At 47.4% G+C, this 19,661-nt stretch overlaps 1 long non-coding RNA gene across 1 annotated transcript; it reads left to right on the forward strand.

Annotated features, from left to right (window-relative positions):
- Positions 1-134: 134 nt before the first annotated feature.
- Positions 135-17,755, forward strand: LOC138844347 (uncharacterized). Its single transcript, XR_011380043.1, has 2 exons — positions 135-488; positions 17,453-17,755. It is a non-coding gene; the product is annotated as an uncharacterized lncRNA (long non-coding RNA).
- Positions 17,756-19,661: the final 1,906 nt, after the last annotated feature.

A 19,661-nucleotide genomic window follows, 5' to 3' on the forward strand; every position in this document is an offset into this window, starting at 1 on the left:
ATCGTTTTAAGAAGACCAACTGACGACACAAGGCGGTGGGCGGGTTCCATCCAGGAAGCGGAACTCATTGGCTCCTAAAGAGCTGCCGCTCATCGCTAGAGGAGAGCTCATAGGCTGGCTCCGCAGAAGGAGGCGGGATCTTGTGGGCCTACCAAGCTCATTGTAAAGTCGAGCAACCGCCTCCCTCCCTCTGTCTCCACGGCTGCTGCTCTGGAGAAGCGACGGCTCTCGGGACTTAGCAGCGGCCAGGTTCTGAGTGACCCCCTTGGAGCGGACCGGCCAGGCGGGATGTGAGAGCACACAGGGAGTTCTGGAAGGTACCGCGGCCTGCAGCAGCGTTTTGAGTGTGTTGGTGTTGGAGTCCCGCGTGCCGCCTGTGTCTCCGGGACAGGGACTCGGTCACTTTTGTGGAAAGGCCTACGTGTGCAAGGAGCAAATACTACAGAAATTTCCTGGAACCTTGTGGGACATGCCCAGGAGGGTCTATGGTGAGTGCAGCCCAGTCAGACATTATCTAACCACCTGAGTCTGCTGCAGTTGGAATCTAAGAGAGCAGTGAGAAGTTGTCCTGTTCCTAAGTTCACAAAGTGAAGGCATGCAAATTACCATCCTGTGACCTTGGTACACGTGGGGTTTAGGAGTTCCAGCCTCATGGAATTGAACTCTTATTTTTTTTTTTTAAGATTATTTATTTATTTATTTGAAAAAGTTAGAGGCAGAAAGAGAGGTGGGGAGGGTCTTCCATCTGCTGGTTCACTCCCCAAAGGGCCACAAGGGCCAGAGTTGGACCAACCTGAAGCCAGGAGCCAGGAGTCTGTTCCAGGTAAACTACAGGGGTGCAGGGGTCCAAGGACTTGGTCCATCTTCCACTGCTTTCCCAGGTGCATTAGCAGGGAGTTAGATGGGAAGTGGAGCAGCCAGGACTTAAACCGTCAGCCATATGGGATGCAGGTGCTGCAGGTGGTGGCTTAACCCAATACGCCACAGCACAACCCCCTAAACTCTGTTTAGATCAGAGAGAACAGTACAGGGAAAGGAAAAGGAAGGGCCCCTCACTGAAGAATAATAGCCTAATTGTAAAGGCCTAGATGGTCTAGTTAACTATTTGAAGGTGGCCTAGACCATTAACAACTGAATTCTGTACCTTTGTAATTTCTTCTCTCTCTCTCTTTTTTTTTTTTTTTTAAGATTTATTTATTTATATGAAAGACAGAGTTACAGAGAGGCAGAAAGAGAGAGAGAGATCTTCTATCTGCTGGTTCATTCCCCCAAATGGCTACAATGGCCAGAGTTGGGCTGATCCAAAGCCAGGAGACAGGAGTTCTTCTGGGTCTCTCATGCAGGTGCAGGGGCCCAAGGACTTGGGCCATCTTCTTCTGCTTTCCCAGACCATAGCAGAGAGCTAGATCGGAAGTGGAGCCTCTAGGTCTTGAACCAGCACCCATATGGGATGCCAGCACTGCAGGTGGCGGCTTTATCTGCTATGCCACAGAGCCAGCCCTAAGACAAGGTATTTTTTCCCCTTTGTATTTCCCCCAGTGATTTGCACTAGAGCCTTGGGAAACAAAAAATAGCATACCAGCCAGCGCCGCGGCTCACTAGGCTAATCCTCCGCCTTGCGGCGCCGGCACACCGGGTTCTAGTCCCGGTCGGGGCGCCGGATTCTGTCCCGGTTGCCCCTCTTCCAGGCCAGCTCTCTGCTGTGGCCAGGGAGTGCAGTGGAGGATGGCCCAGGTGCTTGGGCCCTGCACCCCATGGGAGACCAGGAAAAGCACCTGGCTCCTGGCTCCTGCCATCGGATCAGCGCGGTGCGCCAGCCGCAGCGCGCCGGCCACGGCGGCCATTGGAGAGTGAACCAACAGCAAAGGAAGACCTTTCTCTCTGTCTCTCTCTCTCTCTCTCACTGTCCACTCTGCCTGTCCAAAAAAAAAAAAAAAAAAAAAAAAAAAAATAGCATACCTTGCATCTGTTATGTATGCTCATATTTCTGTGCATTTGTGTATCCCCACCACCACCACATATACACTTTTGTGATAGAAGGATGTGGGTGATCCTGTGCCTGACAGGGAGAGACTGCCTGCCTAGCCCATGCAAGAGGTTAAGAGGGCATGGCACACCATGCCTCCTGAGAAAGACCCTGGTTGGGGGTTCAGCACACTGAGATCCACATATGACCTGACTGCTGGCAGGTGGCAGTGGCCCTAGGCACACTTTCCCCACCACCACTTCCTGTTGAGGGGTCTTGGACAGCTCCCAGGTGTGGCCCAGACCCATAAGACCACCTGGAAGGCTACGTAGGCTGGTTGGAGAAGCATGGAGGCACCAGTATTGGCTTTATTCTATAGAATTAGTGTTGCTACCCTGAACTAGCTACTCCCCTTTGCCTGCCCTATAAAAGCCTGTGCCTGATTGTTAATAAATGGACTGCCTCTGGTGCTTCTTGTTGAAGAATGCTGTCACCCCACCATCCCAACAGTGTGGACCTCGCAGGACGAGCCCACAGAAGGATACTGAAAGGACCTGAAGGACTGATTTTCCTCTTAACAGCCAAACTACCAAGCTTGGCATGAACAGAACTCCTTACAGGGTGAATAGAGACAGTTACAAAGAGAAGATAGTGACCAGGGCCTTGGCTCTGCTGTAAGGAAAGTAAGGAGAGCACGGGCAGGAGACGCCTCTGGCCCTGCCCTGGAGGAGTTTACACTCCCTCCTCAAGAGAGGACCTTGATAACTATTCTCAGATACATACTTCAAACTATGAGAAGCAGTGTGCAACAACGATACTAAAACACAAAGCCAGGGCCGATGATGCTGTGGTGTAGCCGGTAAAGTGGCCTGCAGACTGGCTGCTCCATGTCCCATTCAGCTCCCTGCTAATGCATCTGGGAAGGCAGCAGAGAATGGCCCAAGTGTTGGGGCCCTGCGCCCATGAGGGAGATCCAGAAGAAGCTCCTGATTCTTGGCTTCAGATCAGCTGAGCTCCAGCCATTTTGGCCATTTGGGGAGTGAATCAGTGGATAGAAGCTCTCTCTGTCTCTCCCTCTGTCTGTTGCTCTGCCTTTCAAATAAAATAACAAAATCTTTAAAAATAAATAAAGTAGCAGGCACATCCAGGAGTTTGGCCTAGCAGTTAACATATTGCATCCCAGGGCCAGTGCTGTGGTGTAGCAGGTAAAACTGCCACTTGCAACACCAGCATCTCATGCGGGCACCAGTTAGAGTCTGGCTGCTCTACTTCCAATCCAGCTCCCCTTTTTTTTTTTTTTTTTTTTTTTTTGACAGGCAGAGTAGACAGTGAGAGAGACAGAGACAGAGAGAAAGGTCTTCCTTTGCCGTTGGTTCACCCTCCAATGGCCGCTGCAGCTGGCGCACCGCGCCATCCTCCACTGCACCCCCCCCCCCCGGGCCATAGCAGAGAGCTGGCCTGGAAGAGGGGCAACCAGGACAGAATCTGGCACCCTAACCAGGACTAGAACCCAGTGTGCTGGTGCCGCAGGCGGAGGATTAGCCTATTGAGCCATGGCACCGGCCTTCCAGCTCCCTTCTAATGCCTCTGGGAAAGCAGTGGAGAATGCCCCAAGTACTTGGGCCCCTGTTCCTGCATGTGAGACTCAGATGAAGCTCCTGGTTTCAGATTGGCACAGCTCTGGCCATTGTGGCCATTAAGGGAGTGAACCAGCAAATGGAAGACTTTTCTCTCCCTGTAACTCTGCCTTTCAAATAAGTAAATAAATCTTAAAAAAAAAAAAAAATACTGCATCCCCCATCAGAGTGCCTGGCCCAGCTCCAGCTACTGATAAATAAATAAATCTATTTAAATCAAATAAATAGATTAAAAAAATAGATTAAAAAAAAAAAACACATACTTTAAACCTTTCAGGCCCTCACAGGTTGCAAAATGATAGCCATTGGACTATATTAGACAGGCTGTTTGGCCTACTCACAGTGAGGTTTTGGTTTTTAATGATCTATGTATTTGAAAGGCAGAGTGACAGAAAGAAAGAGATATCTTCCATTCACTGTTCACTCTTCAAATGCTCACAACAGGGCTGGGCCAGGCTGAAACCAGGAGCCCAGAACTCCAGGAATCCTAGGTAGGTGGCAGGGTCTCAGGTACTTGAGGTATCATCTGTTACCTCCAGGGTGCACATTGGCAGGAAGCTGGTTGGGCAACAGAGGCAGGATTTCAACCAGGAATTTCCATATGGATGGAGGTAAAAGTGCCCACCACTGAAAATTCCAACTTGTATCCTTTTAAAATATTTATTTGTTTGAAAGATAAAGTTATAGAAAAAGAGAGAGATCTTCCATCTGCTGGCTCATTCCCTAAATGGCCACAATAGCCTGGCCCAGCCAGGCCAAAGCTAGGAGCCAGGAGTTTCATCCAGGTCTCACATGGGTGCAGCAGCCCAAACATTTGGACTGTCTTCCTATCTTCCACTGCTCTCCCAGGCACATTAGCAGGGAGCTGGATCAGAAGTGGAGCATCCAGGACTTGAACCGGCACCCATATGGAATGCCAGTGCTACAGGCAGCAGCTTTACCTGCTACATCACAACATTGGCCCCACTCCCCAATCCTTTGTAGCTCCTTGAAATTTGTAAGGTGCCATCCATTTGTGGTGTTCATGAACACTGTATTATTAACCATGTATGTGCCATCTCATGCATTCATTACCCTGAGTTGTTAAATGCTTTGGACCATTGAACTTTACCTTCAATTATGTTCTCCTTTCCTCTTCAAAGATTGTGTGCGTATTTGGCTTCTAAATTCACTCCCCTCTTTCCATCTCCAAGCAGGGATGTTCTCAGCATAAACACTCAATTTTTTGGATTGAATCTACCCAGGGGATTAGACACCAGTTCTTAGTAGAGAAGAGATCACCTTGACCTTGTAAGTTTCAACATCTTCAAGTTACATAATGAAGGGAATTACAACACACACTTTTCATAAACAAGTGTTACCAGGATGCTATAAAATAGACTTTTTTTAATCAATGAAGATTCAAATAAATTAATAAAGATTGATTAAATTATTTGAAAGACAGAGAACAGAGAAAGAGCAAGGGAGAGTTCTATTCCCTGATTCACTCCCCAAATGGTTGCAAAAGCCTGGTCCAGCCCACACCAAAGCCAGGAGGCAGGAACCCTATCCAGGTCTTCCACATGGGTTGCAGGGGCACAAGCACTTGGGCCATCATCCACTGGCTTCCCAGAAACATCAGCAGGAAGCTGGACCAGAAATGGCAAAGCCATGACTCAACCTGGTGCTTAGATGCGAGATGCCAGTGACGAAGAGTGGCAGCTTGACTCACCGTGTTCACAACGCTTGCTGGAAGAGTCACTTTAAAGAGGTTTGTTATCCTGTGGAAGGGCCCACAAGTAGTAGAGGGGAGCTGGAATATGAACCTAGCCAGTCTGACCCCAAGGCATCCATTTCCCTCAATAGTCTGCTATTGCCTCAAAAGGGCCCCCTCAGGATGCAGGGGAGTGGTAAGGCCTTAGTAGACAGGAGGTGACCCAGGGTCTCAAGGGCATCAAAGGTCAAGTTTTAGCAGGATGGTAAAGAGGGGGTCGGGGGATAGGGAGGATGGTGGTAGCAATGATTCTTTCAAGAGGCAATAGCAGGGGTCGGCGCCGTGGCTCACTTGGTTAATACTCCACCTGCAGCGCTGACATCCCATATGGGCGCCGGGTTCTAGTCCCGGCTGTTCCTCCTCCAATCCAGCTCTCTGCTGTCGCCCAGGAGGGCAGTGGAGGATGGCCCAAGTGCTTGGGCCCTGCACCCACATAGGAGACAGGAAGAAGCACCTGGCTCCTGGCTTCGGATCGGCGCAGCTCCAGCTGTTGCGGCCATTTGAGGAGTGAACCAATGGAAGGAAGACCTTTCTCTCTGTCTCTCTCACTGTCTGTAACTCTACCTGTCAAATAAATAAATAAAATCTTAAAAAAAAAAAATACCACACAGGCTGTTACCTTTCTGTCTGTCTTGTGGGAACAGAAGTGATTTCTAAAAAATGGGCCAGCAATTCAGAAACTGCTCCCTTATCTGAGATGCCAGGAAGCCAGAAGGCTGGACCTCCATAGGTTTGAGAACTTTTTGTTGTTGCTGGGGATCAGGGTAGGGGAGAAGAGTTATTAAAAATAAGGGCCATGGGGCTTGCACTGTGGTACAGTGGGCAAAGCTGCCGCCTGCAGTGCCAGCATCCCATATGGGCGCCAGTTCGAGTCCTGGCTGTTCCACTTCTAATCCAGCTCTCTGCTATGGCCTGGGAAAGCAATAGAAGATGGCCCAAGTTCTTGGGCCCCTGCACCAATGTGGGAGACCCGGAAGAAGCTTCCTCACCTCTGATCTGGTTTTCTGCTGATGTGCACCATAGGAAGGCAGAGGATGATGGCTCAGGTACCTGTGCTCCTGCCACACACATGGGAGACCCAGACTGAGTGCCAAGCTCCTGGCTTCAGCCCAGCTAGTCCTGACTGTTGTGGGCGTTGAGGGATGGAATCAGCGACTCTCTCTCTCTCTCTCTGTCTCTCAAATAAAATGAAACTAATTAAATACATCAATTTAAAAAATTGGTTTTGAGAAGGGGAGAGAAGTTGTGTTCTTTTAACCCTACCTATCTCTGACTTCTCAAAAAAAATATTTCAGAGAATAGTCCCTTTTTTTATTAAAGATTTATTTGAGAGGCATAGGCAGAAAGAGAGAGAGAGAGAGAGAGGTCTTCCATCTGCTTTTTCACTTCCCAAATGGCTGCAATGGCCAGAGCTGCACCAATCCAAAGCCAGGAGCCAGGAGCTTCTTCCAGGTCTCCCATGTGGGTGCAGGGGCCCAAGCACTTGGGCCATCTTCTACTGCTTTCCCAGGCCATAGCAGAGAGCTGGATTGGAAGTGGAGCAGCTGAGACTTGAACTGGTGCCCCTATAGGATACTGGCAATACAGGTAGCAGATTTATCCACTACAGCACAACACCAGCCTGAGATAACATTTTTTTAAAGTTTTGTTTGTTTGTTATTCATTTGAGAGGCAGAGAGACCAAAGCAAAAATGGACACAGCAAGCTCCTATCTGCTGATTTACTCCCCAAATGCCCACAATCGCTGGGAGGCTGCAGCTGGGAGTGTGGAACGTAATTTGGGTCTCCCATGTTGGTGGCAGAGACCTAAGCCTTCTGCCTTACCTGCTAACTCCCTGTGTTTGCATTAGCATGAAGCAGAGTGGGGACTTGCATCCTGGCACTTCTTTATGGGAATTTGGCATCCCACTGGGCAGCTTAATCATTGCACCAAACTGCCCTGAAGAAATGACATCTGAGTTTCCATTCTATCACTGAAGGAAGAGTTAACCAAAGCTTTAGGGGCACTTATGGCTGGAGAAGATATAGATGAAGGGACAACTGTGTCTGGATACAAGAGCACCCAGGCTGTCAACAGGGAGATGGGTTGGTCAGTGGGAACAGGTAGGGTAGGACATTTGTTTTGGTTTCTGAACCAGGTGGCAGAGGGGAGGAAGCTGGTTTTAGCCACACAATAACATCAAGATCTATATGATTATACTCACATCATCAGATGATTACTGACTTTGTATCAATATTGAGTTTAGATGGGCTGGCACTGTGGCACAGCAGGTTAAAGCCCCCGGCCTGAAGTGCCAGCATCCCATATGGGCACCCATTCAAGTCTCAGCTGCCCCACTTCCAATCCAGCTCTCTGCTGTGGCCTGGGAAAGCAGAAGATGGCCCAAGTCCTTAGGCCCCTGAATCCACATGGGAGACCTGGAAGAAGCTCCTGACTCCTGATTTTGGGTCGGATCAGCTCCGGCTGTTGCAGCCATTTGGGGAGTGAACCAGTGGATGGAAGACCTCTCTCTCTGTCTCTACCTCTCTCTGCAATTCCGTCTTTCAAATAAATAAAAATAAATCTTAAAAAAATATATTGAGTTTAGATCAATGTGGCAATGTGCTCCTCTCTTACTACATGTTGACCCCAAGGTCATATTTGATACCCAGGAAGGAGGAGCACCTTGTAGGCAGAGTCTAAGGTCCAAAAACTCCTTGGTGGTGGGGAGGACATTGTGGTGCAGCAGGCTAAGTTGCTGTTTGGGACACCTGTATCCCATATTCAAGTGCCACCTGGAACCTCCAGCTTTTCCATTTCCGATCCACCTTTCTGCTAATGCTTCTGGGAGACAGCAATTGATGGTTAGAATACTTTGGCCACTACTACCCATGAGGCAGAGCCAAATGGAGTTCCACATTCCTGACTTCAGCCTGACCCAGTCCTGACCATTGTGGGCATTTGGGGAAAGAACCAGTGGGTGGAAAGTCAATCTCTCCCTCTCTGCCATTGGGGGTGTAAAGTAGAGAAAAAAACTGCTTGTGAGAGAGTGAGTATTGGGCACAGCAGATTAAGTCACCTCTCAGGACACCCACATCCCTGGCTTGAGTCCAGTCTGTTCTACCTCTGATACAGTTTCCGGGTAATGCACAACCTGGGAGACAACTGATGATGGCTCAGGAACTTGGCTCCCTGCCATCCAGGTGGGAGATCCAGACTGAGTTCCAGGCTCCTGGCTTCAGCCTGGCCCATTCCTAGCTGTTGTGGCCATTTGGGGAGTGAGCCACTCACTCTCTTGCTCTGCCTTTCAGATAAATAAATATTTAAAAAATAAACCAAATTTCTGTTTGTAGGGTTTCCCTTGGCCCCTTGATTCACAGTAGCCTAGCAGGTGACTGACTTAGCTGTCTTCAGTAATCGACAGACAAAAAAAGAAAAAGACAACATGTGAATGCTGAGGGTGCCAGGTCAGTCACTTCCTGTTATGCATCCTTATAGGCTCGGCTCCAAGGTGATGGCAAGGGCAGAGTTCACAGCTCCAAGCTCAGCTTTCCTGGACAGAGAACTCCTTGTCATTGGTGCCATCTGCAGGGCATTAAGGAATTTGCCAGGATGTAGTTGGGATTGCGAGGGTGGAAATGGCATCCATGGATGAAATGCTCTACCCCCTCCCCTGATTAAGCTTCTGAGACTGAGCGAGTCCCTAAACCACAGCCCGAATCCTCAGAAGAGCCAGATGACCCACGTTCCCTTTGATCTTGTGGCACACGGCATTTAGGGCCTGAGGCCGGCAAGCCCAGACTCCTGGTACACTTCCCTTCTGCTCTGCAATTAAATCTACCAGCTGTGAAAGGAGGAACCAGGCGCCTCCCATTTTAACAGTGACCTCAGGGAGGTGAAGAATGCCAAGCTGCGAGGCATTTCCTCATTCTGGTGCTTAAAAAAATTTCAAAAAAGGTGAGTGGTTGAGTGTGGATTGAAGGTGTTGATGTAGTTGAAGTTAATAATCATTATTATTTTATTGTCCTTGTCCTGGCTAAGTAAACTTTCCTTGTGCTTTTTCTTTTATTTATTTGAAAGACAGAGTTTCAGAGAGAGGTAGAGACAGAGAGAGAAAGGGAAGTCTTCCATCCGCTGCTTCACTCCCCAGCTGAGCCGATCTGAAGCCACGAGCCAGGAGCTTCATCCGGGTCTCCTGTGTGGGTGCAGGACTGAAGCACTTGGGCCATCTTTACTGCTTTCTCAGACACATTAGCAGGGAGCTGGATTGGAGGTGGAGCAGCTGGGACTCAAACCAGTGCCTCTATGGGATGCTGCAGGCCGGGGCTTTAACATGCTGTGCCACAGCACTGGCCACATAGTCTTTCTTATTTCCATTTCCTTTTGTGATTAAATAGCTCCTGGGTAGAGCTGAGTATCACTGTCAAGGCCCTGGGGTGCCCTACCCTTCATTCCCCTGAGGCTTGGACACAAATCTCAAAGCCAACAAGTCCTTCCAGATTCCATCACTCTCCTTGCTAGCCCTCTGGAGAAGGCAAAAAGCAAATTTGTAGAGCAAAATGGAGAGTATACTCAGAGGGCTCAGGGGCCTGAACAGTGACAGAGCAATAGGTGAGATGTCTCTTTGCTCTCTAGGCTCTCCCCTGAGCTGCAGCTTCTCTGGAGGGGCTGAAGGAGGCCTGAGCTGGGAAACAGTATTTTTTTTTTTTTTTTTTAATTTAAAGGTCTCCTTTTTTTTTTTTTTTTTTTAAGATTTATTTATTTATTTATTTGAAAGTCAGAGTTACACAGGGAGAGAAGGAAAGGCAGAGAGATACAGAGAGTGATCTTCCATCTAATGGTTCACTCCCCATTTGGCTGCAATGGCCAGAGCTTCTCCAATCTGAAGCCAGGAGCTTCTTCTGGGTCTCCCATGTGGGTGCAGGGGCCCAAGCACTTGGGCCATCTTCTACTGCTTTCCCAGGCCATAGCAGAGAGCTGGATGGAAAGTGGAGAAGCCGGGACTCAAACTGATGCCCATATAGGATGCCAGCACTGCAGGCGGTGGCTTTACCTGCTACACTACAGTGCTGGCCTCAAGAGCAAATATTATAAAATCTCAGGTCTTAAAGCTTACCTTGAAACCAACACTAAGGAACCTGGCTTAAGAAGGAAACACTCAGCATTTCTTACCCTCTAGGAGCATTCTGTAGACCCTAAGCATTGCCAGGCACTGTACATGCTGCTGGGCAGAGATACACAGGATCATAATTCAGACTCCAGGAACCCTGTAAAGGAGGGTTGATGGCAGCTCTGGCTGCCCCCACCTTTCGTCAAAGCCACACCTCCCTCACAACCCTCTCCTGGGATCTCGTGTCTCCCATGATGTAATAATTACAAGACATATAATAGACTTATAAGTCATTGCCTTGATGTATAAGGCAGTTGGAAACAGGGAGTGAATTACTTAGTATGAGCAGTAAGTCCGATCAGTAACCAAATAATTTAGGCTATAAAAAGTATAGTTCAGAGAGATATTTGTCCTTTTTTAAAAAAAGATTTATTTATTTGAAAGGCTGAGTTATAGAGAGGCAGAGACAGAGAGAGAATGAAGTGTTCCAGTGTTCCATTCATTGGTTCACTCTCTTTTCTTTCTTTTTTTTTTTTTTTTTTTTTTTTTTTTTTACAGGCAGAGTGGATAGTGAGAGAGAGAGACAGAGAGAAAGGTCTTCCTTTTGCCATTGGCTCACCCTCCAATGGCCGCCGCGGCCAGCGCGCTGCGGCCAGCACACCGCGCTGATCCAATGGCAGGAGCCAGGTACTTCTCCTGGTCTCCCATGGGGTGCAGGGCCCAAGCACTTGGGCCATCCTCCACTGCACTCCCTGGCCACAGCAGAGAGCTGGACTGGAAGAGGGGCAACCGGGACAGAATCTGGTGCCCCGACTGGGACTAGAACCTGGTGTGCCGGCGCCGCAAGGCGGAGGATTAGCCTAGTGAGCCGCGGCGCCGGCCGGTTCACTCTCCAAATGGCCACAACAGCCGGAGCTGGGCTGATGTGAAGTCAAGAGCCAGGAGAGCCTCTTCTGGGTCTCCTATGTGGTTACTGGGGCCCAAGGACCTGTGTGGGGAGCCATTGCACGGCGCCCTAAAGATGGCGCCGGCTCCTTTCCCCCGGAAGGACTGGCGAGAAACAAACATCTCCTAATAAGGAGATGTCTGAGCTCCCTTCCGGCTTCCGCATTGCTGTACCAATCAATCCTTGCCACTTGGCTGCTTTTGATTGGTGTGCTGATGGCTATAAGAGGGATGGGAGAGGGAAGGAGGCGGAAGAAGAAGCTTGTTCAAGGTTCCTGAATAAACTGCTTGAAGAAGAGTTCGGGTCGTGTCTTCCTTGCTGGTCGAGGGACGCGACAACTGGTGGCCCGTACGGGGAACCATCTCGAACGCGAACTCAGAACTTCCTGCAGTCAGGGCAGCGCTGGTAAGTCCCCCAGGAAAATAAGGTGGGGATCCGCGATAAGAGCGGGAAGTCCTGCGACAATAGCGGGAGGATAGCTCTGCGATTAAAGCAGAGGAAGTTCTGCGACAAAAGCAGAAGGAGCTCTGACCCGTGGCCAGGGAAAGAGTAAAATATTTGACGGTGGGTAATTCACAGTCCCATCCAATTTTTCTGGCGCTGAATGCGCTGCTTTGAGAAAACGGTTTGAAACTTAAGCCTAGTACATTGCATAGGTTTTTACGTAACTGCGATACCATTGCACCCTGGTATGGGGTTTCGGGAAGCCTTACTATCCCTTCATGGGACAAACTAGGCAGGGATTTGGATTTTGCATTTGAACAGGGTAATCTCAAAAGGGGAGTGAGACCAATATGGAAGTTAGTGCGAGCATGCCTCGAGGATGAGCAGTGTAGTGAAGCTATTCTGAGCGGTCAAGCTGCCTTGGAGGAGCTTCAGGAAGAGCGCTCCGAGAGAGCTGCCAGTGAAAAAGGGAAAACTTTGAAGGAGAGTCAGAAAAGAACTAGGAAAAAACTGTACCCTGATCTTTCCGAGTTGCGCAGCCCCTCCTCAGTAAGTAGTACTAGTGCAGAAAGTAGCTCAGAAAGCAGCAGTGAGTCTGAAGAGTGTGGCGATAACAAAGAGTCTGGTATAAAGCAAGTACGGGAATTGAATCGGCAAATGAGGATTTCCAAAAATTACAGCTGCTGAGCCATTACCAGTTGTTGTCAGATTCCTTATATGTGGTGAACGCATTAAAGATATTGGAAACCGCAGGACCGATTAAACCTTCTAGCCCAATTGCATCCCTAACGTCAGGTGATTGCTCATTGTCTGGATGCATGGGCCGCCTGGGGGAGACCCCAGGTGCTAAAAACTGATAATGGCCTGGCCTATACATCTCAAACCTTTACCACCTTTTGCCAAAAAATGGAGGTTCAACTTGTCCATGAATTGCCGTACAATCCTCAGGGCCAGGGCATAATTGAGCGAGCACACCGCACACTGAAAGAATATCTTTTAAAACAAAAAGGGGGGCACGACAGGCCAGGAGAAAGAGAGAGGAAAAATTCCACAGGTATCTTGACCTAGAGAAAAGTCTTAATTCGATAACCCTTTCCAACTTGATGGGTTTTTCTCTTTACAGTTAATAAAAACTTAAGCAATGGGCTCATACGCTGATAATCAATTCTTTTCTGTGCTGCTGTAGCTAACTTATCTAATGAGAGTTTTCATGTGTCTTGAAGGTTTCGCATTTTTCTATTGCCAGTATGAGTCTTGATTGGAAAAACTGCATCATGAAGCTGTTTACGTTATATCTTTAATGTTTGAGTGAGTACCTAACTTTGATCAGATCTAGTCCACAGCCTTGGTTAAACGTACTAATTTTTGACTAAAATGGTTTGACTCTCTGATAGTTTAAATTCTAAACCGAGTCTTTCAACTTTGGGGCTTCCAGTCGGATCCCTGGAACTCTCAAAGGATGGGACTCTAAATTTGTTAAAGTAACAGCTGTTTGAGTCAATTCAAATTATACAAAGTGTATTAAAATGTAGTAAATGATGTCAGATCTATGTTGTATTCATGTTTTTGCTTTTCAGCTAGAGTAGTCTTATAAAAATGAGAGTAAATTCTGTGTATACAAGCCTTTATGTTGTTAACTCAAGTAAGCCAATACAGATTGGTTCAGAAAATTGGGTTAATGCAAACGCCCTTTGGTTCACTTGCTCAGTTTTACATTTACATGTCTTTGATATGCTTTAAACTTGTTTCTCTTAAGGATGAAGATCTTTTCAAAGTTGTAAATATGCACTAGTGACTGTTGCTGCCCAAGTGGTGTTATCCTTATGTTACTTAAAAGCATGGAAATGTAATTTTGACTTTTAATTCAGATAATGGTGTGGTATTCATTAATAGCTCAGTGTTTTAAGTTATCCAGGCATCGGTGCTAAGTAAAATATGGAAAACGTATTATGTGTACTTTTAACATCTTAAATTTGATAAGAGAGACTTTTAAGTTTGCCAGCATGTATTCTCATAGGTTGTCCATACATGATAATTCAAGACTGGAAAAGTAACTACAGGTATAAAGTTTCAGAAGGTGTGAGCAAGTCATGAAAAGTTGTAAAAAGTTTACGATTTTAAAACATTGTTTACAGAGTTTTCTATAAGTTAAATGTTAATGCCAAAATTACACTAACCTAAAGTTGAAGTCTGATCTTCTGTTATAACAATGGGATTTTTTAAAATGTGTACTATTGTTATTAATTATCTGGAAATGGTCTCAATTGTAAATCTTAAAATCTGTTGTTGCAAAAACTGTAACGTCTCTTTTTAACACTACTGTCTGTTAAGTTATGATTGATAAAAAGTATTAAGTCTTAAAAAGTTATGTTAAATATTATGATCAGATCTGGTCTAAAAGTGTTAAAATCGCCCTGACTAAATGTTAAGGAATTCTATTTTGACCAGATACTCTAAGTTCTCTTGGCACCTTTAACAGACTTTCTGAAAATCAAAGTTCTAAATTCTCTGGACTTTTGGTATCTCCAGAGGGCCCCTGGAGATGTCAAAAGATATATCTCTCATCTTGCAGAGATAATAACCAATCGGGTTGTTTAGATTAAAAGTGGTGCCAAGATGTGAAATGATGCTAAACTTCAGCTATAAACATGTTTCTTTCTAGCTGCTCCAGTCTCTGGCTCAGTAGCCAGATCCTTTAAAGAGGGACTGACAAAGTCTAAGAAGCATCCCATGGTCATGATTTGCATCACCTCAATGTCCAAACCTTAAGCTTTGGCAGATGGATGTTACCCATTTTTCTGAATTTGGTAAACTAAAATACATACATGTTTCTTTAGATACATGTTCAGGTTTTGTTTTTGCCACCCCGCAATGCGGCGAGGCTGCCAAACATCTCTCATTGCCTTCAGGCCTTTGCTGTTCTAGGAACCCCTATACAGATAAAAACTAATAATGGCCCAGCGTATACTTCCAACTCTTTTAAGCACTTCTGTACTAACTTCCACATCTCTCATCACCAGGATTCCTTATAATCCCCAGGGACAAGGTATTGTGGAACCACCACATGCCACATTAAAAAATTATTTACAAAAAATAAAAAAGGGGGAATACAGGACCATGGCATATTCCCCACAAAAATGGCTATCACATGCTCTTTTCATTTTAAATTTTCTAATACTGGATAATCAAGGGAAAACTGCAGCTGATCGTCACTGGCAACCTGAAACCAAAAGACAAGTCTATGTGAAGTGGAAAGACCCTCTAACTGCTCAATGGTATGGACCTGACCCTGTTTTAATATGGGGACGTGGACATGTTTCTATATTCTCGATGGTTACCTGAGCGACTGGTGCGGCAGACAATGTCACAAAGCAGCCCCTCGATCTTCATTATGATAACATTGCTGATTGGGATCGTTACTGCAGCCGTTATAACCGCCATTTCCATTGCAGCTGTGGGCGCTACAACAGCTGCTATAGCGCTCACAGGGACAGTTCAAACTGCTAATACCCTGAATAATTTGACGGCCTCCGTGGCTGCTGCTTTGGATACTCAGACATCCTTAAATGTACATATAAAGGGAGGCTTGATGATTGTTAATCAGCGTGTGGATTTGGTACAGGAGCAGGTGGATACTCTCTGGCAGCTTGCTCAGCTAGGATGTGAGTGGAAATTTTCAGGGTTGTGTGTGACCTCTGTTCAGTACGATAACATGACTCAGGCAGCAAATTACTCTAAACAGTTGTCTCAGATGCTCTTGCAGAATTGGTCCGCAGAATTTGACTACACCTTGAAGCAACTGTGCCTTGCCGTGGTCACCATCAACTCCACACGTGTGGATGTCTCCTTCACATCTGGATTGTCATCCTGGATCCGCACAGCCGTCTCCAACCTGAAGGAGTGGGTGGGACTTGGAGCTTTGACGGGGTTGCTGTTACTTGTTGTGTTATTTTGCCTGTGGTGTTTGTGCAGGATGAGGACAGCTCATTGGCGGGAATTGGCCATGATAGCTCAAGACTTTTATGCCCTTGAGGCTGGACAATCACCGCAAGCATAGCTGGCCTTCCTTGAATGCTAGGCATAGGTGCAGGGTGCGAGGCAAAGCACTGCAGAGAGAACGAGCCATTACGTTCTCTGGAAGGCAAGTCTGTCTGCATGTGGGTTGGCATCCCAGATCCCACCCCCGCGAAAAGGATGCTGTTCCAGGTGGATGCCTGGCAGTGGGGGACAGACCCCTACCTTCTCCTGTAATCCTTAGATGCCTGGTTCTAAAACAAAAAGGGGGAACTGTGGGGAGCCATTGCACGGCGCCCTAAAGATGGCGCCGGCTCCTTTCCCCCGGAAGGACTGGCGAGAAACAAACATCTCCTAATAAGGAGATGTCTGAGCTCCCTTCCGGCTTCCGCATTGCTGTACCAATCAATCCTTGCCACTTGGCTGCTTTTGATTGGTGTGCTGATGGCTATAAGAGGGATGGGAGAGGGAAGGAGGCGGAAGAAGAAGCTTGTTCAAGGTTCCTGAATAAACTGCTTGAAGAAGAGTTCGGGTCGTGTCTTCCTTGCTGGTCGAGGGACGCGACAGACCTGGGCCATCTTCTGCTGCTTTCCAAGGCCATAGCAGAGAGCTGGATCAGAAGAGGAATAGCTGGGACCCGAACTGACACCCATATGGGATCCCAGCACTGAGGCAGCAGCTTTACCCGCTATGCCACAGTGCCAGCCTTGATATCTGCCCTTTAAAACACTTTTAATTTATTTGAAAGGCAGAGAGACAGAGACAGAAGTCCTGTACATTCTTCATGTGCCCACAAGGGCCAATACAGTGCTGGACTGAAGCCAGGACCCAGGAACCTCACCCTGGTCTCCTGTGTGAGTGACAGGGACCCAAGTACTTAAAGCATTACCTGCTGTTTCCCAGGGTGCACATATGCAAGAAGCTGGAGTCTGGAGTACAGCCAGAACTTGAACCCATGCATTCTGACATGAGATGTGAGCACCCCACATGGCATCTTAATCATTACACAGGCTGTTCTCATGCACAGGGAAGCAATCTTTTGGGTTTCCCTGACCAACAATAAACCTTCTTCCTTAAAGAAAATCATTACACAAAATGCCTGCCCCAAGAAGTCTGTTTGTTTTAAAGATTTATTTATTTATTTGAAAGTCAGAGTTACACAGTGAGAGAAGGAGAGGCAGAAAGGGCGGGGGGAAGAGAAAGAGAGGAAGAAGTCTTCCATCCACTGGTTCACTCCCCATTTGGCTGTGATGGCCGGAGCTGCACTGATCCGAAGCTAGGAGCCAGGAGCCAGGAGCTTCTTCCAGGTCTCCCATTCAGGTGCAGGGGCCCAGGGACTTGAGCCATCTTCTACTGCTTTTCCAGGCCATAGCAGAGAACTAGATCGGCAGTGGAGCAGCCAGTACTTGAACCGGTGCCCATATGGGATGTGGGCACTGCAGGCAGCGGGTTTACCCACTATACCACAATGCCGGCCCCTTAAGGGTAGTTTAAAAGGCAACCAAAAATATTGAAAACTGGATTTGAACAGTAGAACATGAAAAACCTCCCTTCTCTAAATGACAGGCTTCCCTCCAATTCTTCTTAAAATATTTCCAACAGAGGTGGGTATTGTGGCACAAGCTGCTGCTTTGGGACTCCTGCCATCAGATCGGAATGCCTGGGATTGAGTTCTACTCTCACTTCTGATCCAGCTTCCTGCCAATGCACCTGCAGGGCAGCTCATCATGAATCATGTACTTCCCTCGGAGTGAGTGATCTACGAGACAGCAAGTTGGAAGCCACAACATGCATTTGTCATTTCTGCAATTTCGCATTCCCTATGCATGTCACTCAATATTATTCAGTTCAGGAGGAAGCTTCACAATGACAGGTAACAAGAAGAATTGAAAATCACAAACAAAATCCAAAAGTTCCATGTTTATATCAAGCAAAACATTCTACTATTATTCCTCTCCTCCCCATATGCTTGAAATATTTATTGGAAATTAATTAATTTGAAAGGCACAGTGACACAGAGAGACAGAGAAATCTTCCGTCCTCTGGTTTCCTCCACAAATGCCACAACAGCCAGCATTGAGCCAGGCCAAAGCCAGGACCCAGGAACTCCATCCAGGTGCTGAAACATGAACTAGTACTCTGATAGGGGATGTGAGTGTCCCAAAGTGGTGATTTTTAAAAATTTATTTGAAAGTCAGAGTTACACACAGAGAGGAGAGGCAGAGAGAGAGAGAGAGAGAGAGAGAGAGAGAGAGAGAGGTCTTGAGAGGTCTTCCATCTGCTGGTTCACTTCCCAAATGGCCACAATGGCTGAAGCCAGGGGCTTCTTCCACGTCTCCCACGCAGGTACAGGGGCCCAAGGTCTTAGGCCATCTTCTACTGCTTTTCCCAGGCCATAGTAGAGAGCTAGATTAGAAATGGAGCAGCTGGGACTCAAACTGGTGCCCATATGGGATGCTGGCCAGCACTGCAAGCAGCGGTGGCTTTACCAGCTACACCACAGTGCTGGACCCCCAAGTGGTGATTAAAAAAAAAAAAAAAAAGATTTGAAAGGCAAAGTGACAGAGAGGGAGACAGAATCTTCCATCCATTGGTTCGCTCCCCAAATGGCTGCAACTGTCTGGGCTAGTCCAGGAATCAGGAACTCCACTTGGGTCTCCCACAATGGTGGCAGGTGCCCAATACTTGGGCCACCATCGTTAGCAGGGAGCTGGATTAGAAGAGGAGCAGCCTGGCACTTTGATATGGGATGCTGGTGCTGCAAGCAGAGGCTTAACTCTTTGCACCACAATGCCAGCCCCTCAAATGGCAGCTTCCCCTACTGCATCACCATGCCCACCACAGCCTAAGTTGGAAGTGGTACCCATGAACTTAGTTTTCTCCAGAGCTTCCTATTTGGTTTGTAGCAGCAAAGACTTGTGGAGGGTGCATGCTTGCTTCTGGGTTCCCACCAGGCAAACAAGCCAAACCAAAACACCTGAAATCCTGGCTTCTCAGTCCTGCCTGCCTTGTGCCTCAGAAATCTGAAGAAGCACCATGACACACTTGACTGTGACTGTAGGCCACTCAGGGACCTTTCTGGAGTGCAAGCTGCTCTCTGCATTCTTTGCTGCTGTGCCCCAGGCTCTGATTGAACCACCTTCCCTGCTTATTTTGCAGAAGAGAGGACAGAATCATTTTACAGACCTCAGGGTGTTCAGCACTCAGACCTTGAATCCGCACTGAGCCACTTAATCTCATCCTGGTGCCTGCCTTCTTCATGGTCTGTGCTGCTGTCCTAGGCCTGCAAAGCTATCCACCAGCTTTCCCTGAAATGTCTATGCCTTTCTGTAAATCTGTATGATATATGGGCTAAGAAATAACCTGGGAAAATTGTATAGCCCCCTCCTACTCGAGATTTTTCCATCCACTGCTCACTAAACCAGGCACCCACAACACCTGGGAATGAGTGAGGCCCCAGCCAGAAGTCCATAACGCCATCTGGGTCTCCCACATGGATGGCACAAGGACCCAAGTACTTGAGCCATTGCCTGCTGATTCCCAGAGTGTGCAATCAAAAGCGAAGCTGGGTATGGGATGGGAGCAGACCAAGGGACATCTTAACTACTTACCATATGCCTAGCACTCTAATCCTAACCCAAGCTATCAGCATGGATGAACAGAAACTTATTCTTGCAGAATGCAATCTTCCACATAAGGCAGTGGAAGACAGCCCAACTACTCAGGCCCTTGCCATTCATGTGGAACACTGTTTCAACCTGTATGTTGTCAGTCATTTGGGGAGTGAACCAGAAATTCAAAGATGACTCTT

Source organism: Oryctolagus cuniculus, chromosome 11 (assembly GCF_964237555.1).
Source record: "Oryctolagus cuniculus chromosome 11, mOryCun1.1, whole genome shotgun sequence".
Lineage (NCBI taxonomy): Eukaryota > Metazoa > Chordata > Mammalia > Lagomorpha > Leporidae > Oryctolagus > Oryctolagus cuniculus.